Below are 8,386 nucleotides of genomic sequence, written 5' to 3' on the forward strand. Positions count from 1 at the left end.
GGACAACTCGGGTTAGCGTCAGAACAATTCGGGTTAGCGTCAGGACAACTCGGGTTAGCGTCAGGACAACTCGGGTTAGCCTCAGGACAACTCGGGTTAGCGTCAGTACAACTCGGGTTAGCGTCAGGACAACTCGGGTTAGCGTCAGGACAGCTAGGGTTAGCGTCAGGACAACTCGGGTTAGCGTCAGGACAACTCGGGTTAGCGTCAGGACAACTAGGGTTAGCGTCAGGACAACTCGGGTTAGCGTCAGGACAACTAGGGTTAGCGTCAGGACAACTAGGGTTAGCGTCAGGACAAGTAGGGTTAGCGTCAGGACAACTAGGTTTAGCGTCAGGACAACTCGGGTTAGCGTCAGGACAACTCGGGTTAGCGTCAGGACAACTAGGGTTAGCGCCAGGACAACTAGGGTTAGCGCCAGGACAACTAGGGTTAGCGCCAGGACAACTAGGGTTAGCGCCAGGACAACTAGGGTTAGCGTCAGGACAACTAGGGTTAGCGTCAGGACAACTAGGGTTAGCGCCAGGACAGCTAGGGTTAGCGTCAGGACAACTAGGGTTAGCGTCAGGACAACTAGGGTTAGCGTCAGGACAGCTAGGGTTAGCTCCAGGACAACTAGGGTTAGCGCCAGGACAACTAGGGTTAGCGACAGGACAACTAGGGATAGCGTCAGGACAACTAGGGTTAGCGTCAGGACAACTAGGGTTAGCGTCAGGACAACTAGGGTTAGCGCCAGGACAAATAGGGTTAGCGCCAGGACAACTAGGGTTAGCACCAAGACAACTAGGGTTAGTGCCAGGACAACTATGGTTAGCGCCAGGACAAACTAGGTTTAGGGCCAGGACAACTAGGGTTAGCGCCAGGACAACTAGGGTTAGCGCCAGGACAACTAGGGTTAGCGTCAGGACAACTAGGGTTAGCGCCAGGACAACTAGGGTTAGCGCCAGGACAACTAGGGTTAGCGCCAGGACATCTAGGGTTAGCGCCAGGACAACTAGGGTTAGCGCCAGGACAACTAGGGTTAGCGTCAGGACAACTAGGGTTAGCGTCAGGACAACTAGGTTTAGCGCCAGGACAACTAGATTAGCGCCAGGACAACTAGGGTTAGCACCAGGACAACTAGGGTTAGCGCCAGGAAAACTAGGGTTAGCGTCAGGACAACTAGGGTTAGCGTCAGGACAACTAGGGTTAGCGTCAGGACAACTAGGGTTAGCGTCAGGACAACTCGGGTTAGCGTCAGAACAATTCGGGTTTGCGTCAGGACAACTCGGGTTAGCGTCAGGACAACTCGGGTTAGCGTCAGGACAACTCGGGTTAGCGTCAGGACAACTAGGGTTAGCGTCAGGACAACTCGGGTTAGCGTCAGGACAACTCGGGTTAGCGTCAGGACAACTAGGGTTAGCATCAGGACAACTAGGGTTAGCGTCAGGACAAGTAAGGTTAGCGTCAGGACAACTAGGGTTAGCGTCAGGACAACTCGGGTTAGCGTCAGGACAACTCGGGTTAGCGTCAGGACAACTCGGGTTAGCGTCAGGACAACTAGGGTTAGCGCCAAGACAACTAGGGTTAGCGCCAGGACAACTAGGGTTAGCGCCAGGACAACTAGGGTTAGAGCCAGGACAACTAGGGTTAGCGTCAGGACAACTAGGGTTAGCGCCAGGACAACTAGGGTTAGCGTCAGGACAACTAGGGTTAGCGCCAGGACAACTAGGGTTAGCGCCAGGACAGCTAGGGTTAGCGTCAGGACAACTAGGGTTAGCGTCAGGACAACTAGGGTTAGCGTCAGGACAGCTAGGGTTAGCTCCAGGACAACTAGGGTTAGCGCCAGGACCAATAGGGTTAGCGCCAGGACAACTAGGGTTAGCGTCAGGACAACTAGGGTTAGCGTCAGGACAACTAGGGTTAGCGCCAGGACAAGTAGGGTTAGCGCCAGGACAACTAGGTTTAGCGTCAGGACAACTAGGGTTAGCGTCAGGACAACTAGGGTTAGCGCCAGGACAACTAGATTAGCGCCAGGACAACTAGGGTTAGCACCAGGACAACTAGGGGTAGCGCCAGGAAAACTAGGGTTAGCGTCAGGACAACTAGGGTTAGCGTCAGGACAAGTAGGGTTAGCGTCAGGACAACTAGGGTTAGCGTCAGGACAACTCGGGTTAGCGTCAGAACAATTCGGGTTAGCGTCAGGACAACTCGGGTTAGCGTCAGGACAACTCGGGTTAGCCTCAGGACAACTCGGGTTAGCGTCAGTACAACTCGGGTTAGCGTCAGGACAACTCGGGTTAGCGTCAGGACAGCTAGGGTTAGCGTCAGGACAACTCGGGTTAGCGTCAGGACAACTCGGGTTAGCGTCAGGACAACTAGGGTTAGCGTCAGGACAACTCGGGTTAGCGTCAGGACAACTAGGGTTAGCGTCAGGACAACTAGGGTTAGCGTCAGGACAAGTAGGGTTAGCGTCAGGACAACTAGGTTTAGCGTCAGGACAACTCGGGTTAGCGTCAGGACAACTCGGGTTAGCGTCAGGACAACTAGGGTTAGCGCCAGGACAACTAGGGTTAGCGCCAGGACAACTAGGGTTAGCGCCAGGACAACTAGGGTTAGCGCCAGGACAACTAGGGTTAGCGTCAGGACAACTAGGGTTAGCGTCAGGACAACTAGGGTTAGCGCCAGGACAGCTAGGGTTAGCGTCAGGACAACTAGGGTTAGCGTCAGGACAACTAGGGTTAGCGTCAGGACAGCTAGGGTTAGCTCCAGGACAACTAGGGTTAGCGCCAGGACAACTAGGGTTAGCGACAGGACAACTAGGGATAGCGTCAGGACAACTAGGGTTAGCGTCAGGACAACTAGGGTTAGCGTCAGGACAACTAGGGTTAGCGCCAGGACAAATAGGGTTAGCGCCAGGACAACTAGGGTTAGCACCAAGACAACTAGGGTTAGTGCCAGGACAACTATGGTTAGCGCCAGGACAAACTAGGTTTAGGGCCAGGACAACTAGGGTTAGCGCCAGGACAACTAGGGTTAGCGCCAGGACAACTAGGGTTAGCGTCAGGACAACTAGGGTTAGCGCCAGGACAACTAGGGTTAGCGCCAGGACAACTAGGGTTAGCGCCAGGACATCTAGGGTTAGCGCCAGGACAACTAGGGTTAGCGCCAGGACAACTAGGGTTAGCGTCAGGACAACTAGGGTTAGCGTCAGGACAACTAGGTTTAGCGCCAGGACAACTAGATTAGCGCCAGGACAACTAGGGTTAGCACCAGGACAACTAGGGTTAGCGCCAGGAAAACTAGGGTTAGCGTCAGGACAACTAGGGTTAGCGTCAGGACAACTAGGGTTAGCGTCAGGACAACTAGGGTTAGCGTCAGGACAACTCGGGTTAGCGTCAGAACAATTCGGGTTTGCGTCAGGACAACTCGGGTTAGCGTCAGGACAACTCGGGTTAGCGTCAGGACAACTCGGGTTAGCGTCAGGACAACTAGGGTTAGCGTCAGGACAACTCGGGTTAGCGTCAGGACAACTCGGGTTAGCGTCAGGACAACTAGGGTTAGCATCAGGACAACTAGGGTTAGCGTCAGGACAAGTAAGGTTAGCGTCAGGACAACTAGGGTTAGCGTCAGGACAACTCGGGTTAGCGTCAGGACAACTCGGGTTAGCGTCAGGACAACTCGGGTTAGCGTCAGGACAACTAGGGTTAGCGCCAAGACAACTAGGGTTAGCGCCAGGACAACTAGGGTTAGCGCCAGGACAACTAGGGTTAGAGCCAGGACAACTAGGGTTAGCGTCAGGACAACTAGGGTTAGCGCCAGGACAACTAGGGTTAGCGTCAGGACAACTAGGGTTAGCGCCAGGACAACTAGGGTTAGCGCCAGGACAGCTAGGGTTAGCGTCAGGACAACTAGGGTTAGCGTCAGGACAACTAGGGTTAGCGTCAGGACAGCTAGGGTTAGCTCCAGGACAACTAGGGTTAGCGCCAGGACCAATAGGGTTAGCGCCAGGACAACTAGGGTTAGCGTCAGGACAACTAGGGTTAGCGTCAGGACAACTAGGGTTAGCGCCAGGACAAATAGGGTTAGCGCCAGGACAACTAGGGTTAGCGCCAGGACAACTAGGGTTAGCGCCAGGACAACTAGGGTTAGCACCAGGACAACTAGGGTTAGCGCCAGGACAACTATGGTTAGCGCCAGGACAAACTAGGTTTAGGGCCAGGACAACTAGGGTTAGCGTCAGGACAACTCGGGTTAGCGTCAGGACAACTAGGGTTAGCGTCAGGACAACTAGGGTTAGCGTCAGGACAAGTAGGGTTAGCGTCAGGACAACTAGGGTTAGCGTCAGGACAACTAGGGTTAGCGTCAGGACAACTCGGGTTAGCGTCAGGACAACTAGGGTTAGCGCCAGGACAACTAGGGTTAGCGCCAGGACAACTAGGGTTAGCACCAGGACAACTAGGGTTAGCGCCAGGACAACTAGGGTTAGCGCCAGGACAACTAGGGTTAGCGCCAGGACAACTAGGGTTAGCGCCAGGACAACTAGGGTTAGCGTCAGGACAACTAGGGTTAGCGTCAGGACAACTAGGGTTAGCGTCAGGACAACTAGGGTAAGCGTCAGGACAACTAGGGTTAGCGTCAGGACAACTAGGGTTAGCGTCAGGACAACTAGGGTTAGCGTCAGGACAACAAGGGTTAGCTTCAGGACAACTAGGGTTAGCATCAGGACAACTAGGGTTAGCGCCAGGACAACTAGGGTTAGCGCCAGGACAACTAGATTTAGCACCAGGACAACTAGGGTTAGCGCCAGGACAACTAGGGTTAGCGCCAGGACAACTAGGGTTAGCGCCTGGACAACTAGGGTTAGCGCCATTACAACTAGGGTTAGCGCCAGGTCAACTAGGGTTAGCGCCAGGACAACAAGGGTTAGCGCCAGGACAACTAGGATTAGCGCCAGTACAACTAGGGTTAGCGCCAGGACAACTAGGGTTAGCGCCAGGACAACTAGGGTTAGCATCAGGACAACTAGGGTTAGCGTCAGGACAACTAGGGTTAGCGCCAGGACAACTAGGGTTAGCGCCAGGACAACTAGGGTTAGCGCCAGGACAACTAGGGTTAGCGTCAGGACAACTAGGGTTAGCGTCAGGACAACTAGGGTTCGCGTCAGGACAACTAGGGTAAGCGTCAGGACAACTAGGGTTAGCGTCAGGACAACTAGGGTTAGCGTCAGGACAACTAGAGTTAGCGTCAGGACAACAAGGGTTAGCGTCAGGACAACTAGGGTTAGCGTCAGGACAACTAGGTTTAGCGCCAGGACAACTAGGGTTAGCGCCAGGACAACTAGGGTTAGCGTCAGGACAACTAGGGTTAGCGCCAGAACAACTAGGGTTAGCGCCATTACAACTAGGGTTAGCGCCAGGACAACTAGGGTTAGCGCCAGGACAACTAGGGTTAGCGCCAGGTCAACTAGGGTTAGCGCCAGGACAACTAGGGTTAGCGCCAGGACAACTAGATTAGTGCCAGGACAACTAGGGTTAGTGCCAGGACAACTAGGGTTAGCGCCAGGACAACTAGGGTTAGCGTCAGGACAACTAGGGTTAGCGTCAGGACAACTGGGGTTAGCGTCCGGACAACTCGGGTTAGCATCAGGACAACTAGGGTTAGCGTCAGGACAACTGGGGTTAGCGTCAGGACAACTCGGGTTAGCATCAGGACAACTAGGGTTAGCGTCAGGACAACTCGGGTTAGCGTCAGGACAACTCGGGTTAGCGTCAGGACAACTAGGGTTAGCGTCAGGACAACTCGGGTTAGCGTCAGGACAACTCGGGTTAGCGTCAGGACAACTAGGGTTAACGTCAGGACAACTAGGGTTAGCGTCAGGACAACTCGGGTTAGCGTCAGGAGAACTAGGGTTAGCGTCAGGACAAGTAGGGTTAGCGTCAGGACAACTAGGGTTAGCGTCAGGACAACTAGGGTTAGCGTCAGGACAACTAGGGTTAGAGTCAGGACAACTCGGGTTAGCGTCAGGACAACTCGGGTTAGCGTCAGGACAACTAGGGTTAGCGTCAGGACAACTAGGGTTAGCGCCAGGACAACTATGGTTAGCGCCAGGACAACTAGGGTTAGCGCCAGGACAACTAGGGTTAGCACCAGGACAACTAGGGTTAGCGCCAGGACAACTAGGGTTAGCGCCAGGACAACTAGGGTTAGCATCAGGACAGCTAGGGTTAGCTCCAGGACAACTAGGGTTAGCGCCAGGACAACTAGGGTTAGCACCAGGACAACTAGGGTTAGCGTCAGGACAACTAGGGTTAGCGTCAGGACAACTAGGGTTAGCGTCAGGACAACTAGGGTAAGCGTCAGGACAACTAGGGTTAGCGTCAGGACAACTAGGGTTAGCGTCGGGACAACTAGGGTTAGCGTCAGGACAACAAGGGTTAGCTTCAGGACAACTAGGGTTAGCGTCAGGACAACTAGGGTTAGCGCCAGGACAACTAGGGATAGCGCCAGGACAACTAGGGTTAGCACCAGGACAACTAGGGTTAGCGCCAGGACAACTAGGGTTAGCGCCAGGACAACTAGGGTTAGCGCCTGGACAACTAGGGTTAGCGCCATTACAACTAGGGTTAGCGCCAGGACAACTAGGGTTAGCGCCAGGACAACAAGGGTTAGCGCCAGGACAACAAGGGATAGCCCAGGACAACTAGGGTTAGCGCCAGGACAACTAGGGTTAGCGCCAGGACAACTAGGGTTAGCGTCAGGACAACTAGGGTTCGCGTCAGGACAACTAGGGTAAGCGTCAGGACAACTCGGGTTAGCATCAGGACAACTAGGGTTAGCGTCAGGACAACTCGGGTTAGCGTCAGGACAACTCGGGTTAGCGTCAGGACAACTAGGGTTAGCGCCAGGACAACTATGGTTAGCGCCAGGACAACTAGGTTTAGCGCCAGGACAACTAGGGTTAGCGCCAGGACAACTAGGGTTAGCGCCAGGACAACTAGAGTTAGCGCCAGGACAACTAGGGTTAGCGCCAGGACAACTAGGGTTAGCGCCAGGACAACTAGGGTTAGCGCCAGGACAACTAGGGTTAGCGTCAGGAGAGCTAGGGTTAGCGTCAGGACAACTAGGGTTAGCGTCAGGACAACTAGGGTTAGCGTCAGGACAACTAGGGTAAGCGTCAGGACAACTAGGGTTAGCGTCAGGACAACTAGGGTTAGCGTCAGGACAACTAGGGTTAGCGCCAGGACAACTAGGGTTAGCGCCAGGACTACTAGGGTTAGCGCCAGGACAACTAGGGTTAGCGCCAGGACATCTAGGGTTAGCGCCAGGACAAGTAGGGTTAGCGCCAGGACAACTAGGTTTAGCGTCAGGACAACTAGGGTTAGCGTCAGGACAACTAGGGTTAGCGCCAGGACAACTAGATTAGCGCCAGGACAACTAGGGTTAGCACCAGGACAACTAGGGGTAGCGCCAGGAAAACTAGGGTTAGCGTCAGGACAACTAGGGTTAGCGTCAGGACAAGTAGGGTTAGCGTCAGGACAACTAGGGTTAGCGTCAGGACAACTCGGGTTAGCGTCAGAACAATTCGGGTTAGCGTCAGGACAACTCGGGTTAGCGTCAGGACAACTCGGGTTAGCCTCAGGACAACTCGGGTTAGCGTCAGTACAACTCGGGTTAGCGTCAGGACAACTCGGGTTAGCGTCAGGACAACTAGGGTTAGCGTCAGGACAACTCGGGTTAGCGTCAGGACAACTCGGGTTAGCGTCAGGACAACTAGGGTTAGCGTCAGGACAACTAGGGTTAGCGTCAGGACAACTCGGGTTAGCGTCAGGACAACTAGGGTTAGCGTCAGGACAACTAGGGTTAGCGTCAGGACAAGTAGGGTTAGCGTCAGGACAACTAGGGTTAGCGTCAGGACAACTAGGGTTAGCGTCAGGACAACTCGGGTTAGCGTCAGGACAACTAGGGTTAGCGCCAGGACAACTAGGGTTAGCGCCAGGACAACTAGGGTTAGCGCCAGGACAACTAGGCTTAGCGTCAGGACAACTAGGGTTAGCGTCAGGACAACTAGGGTTAGCGCCAGGACAACTAGGGTTAGCGCCAGGACAGCTAGGGTTAGCGTCAGGACAACTAGGGTTAGCGTCAGGACAGCTAGGGTTAGCGTCAGGACAACTAGGGTTAGCGTCAGGACAACTAGGGTTAGCGTCAGGACAACTAGGGTTAGCGCCAGGACAAATAGGGTTAGCGCCAGGACAACTAGGGTTAGCACCAAGACAACTAGGGTTAGTGCCAGGACAACTAGGGTTAGCGCCAGGACAAACTAGGTTTAGGGCCAGGACAACTAGGGTTAGCGCCAGGACAACTAGGGTTAGCGCCAGGACAACTAGGGTTAGCGTCAGGACAACTA

The sequence above is a fragment of the Phyllobates terribilis genome, unplaced genomic scaffold, assembly GCF_046119375.1.
Source record: "Phyllobates terribilis strain yellow unplaced genomic scaffold, ASM4611937v1 Scaffold_31__1_contigs__length_13893835, whole genome shotgun sequence".
NCBI classification, from domain to species: Eukaryota; Metazoa; Chordata; class Amphibia; order Anura; family Dendrobatidae; genus Phyllobates; species Phyllobates terribilis.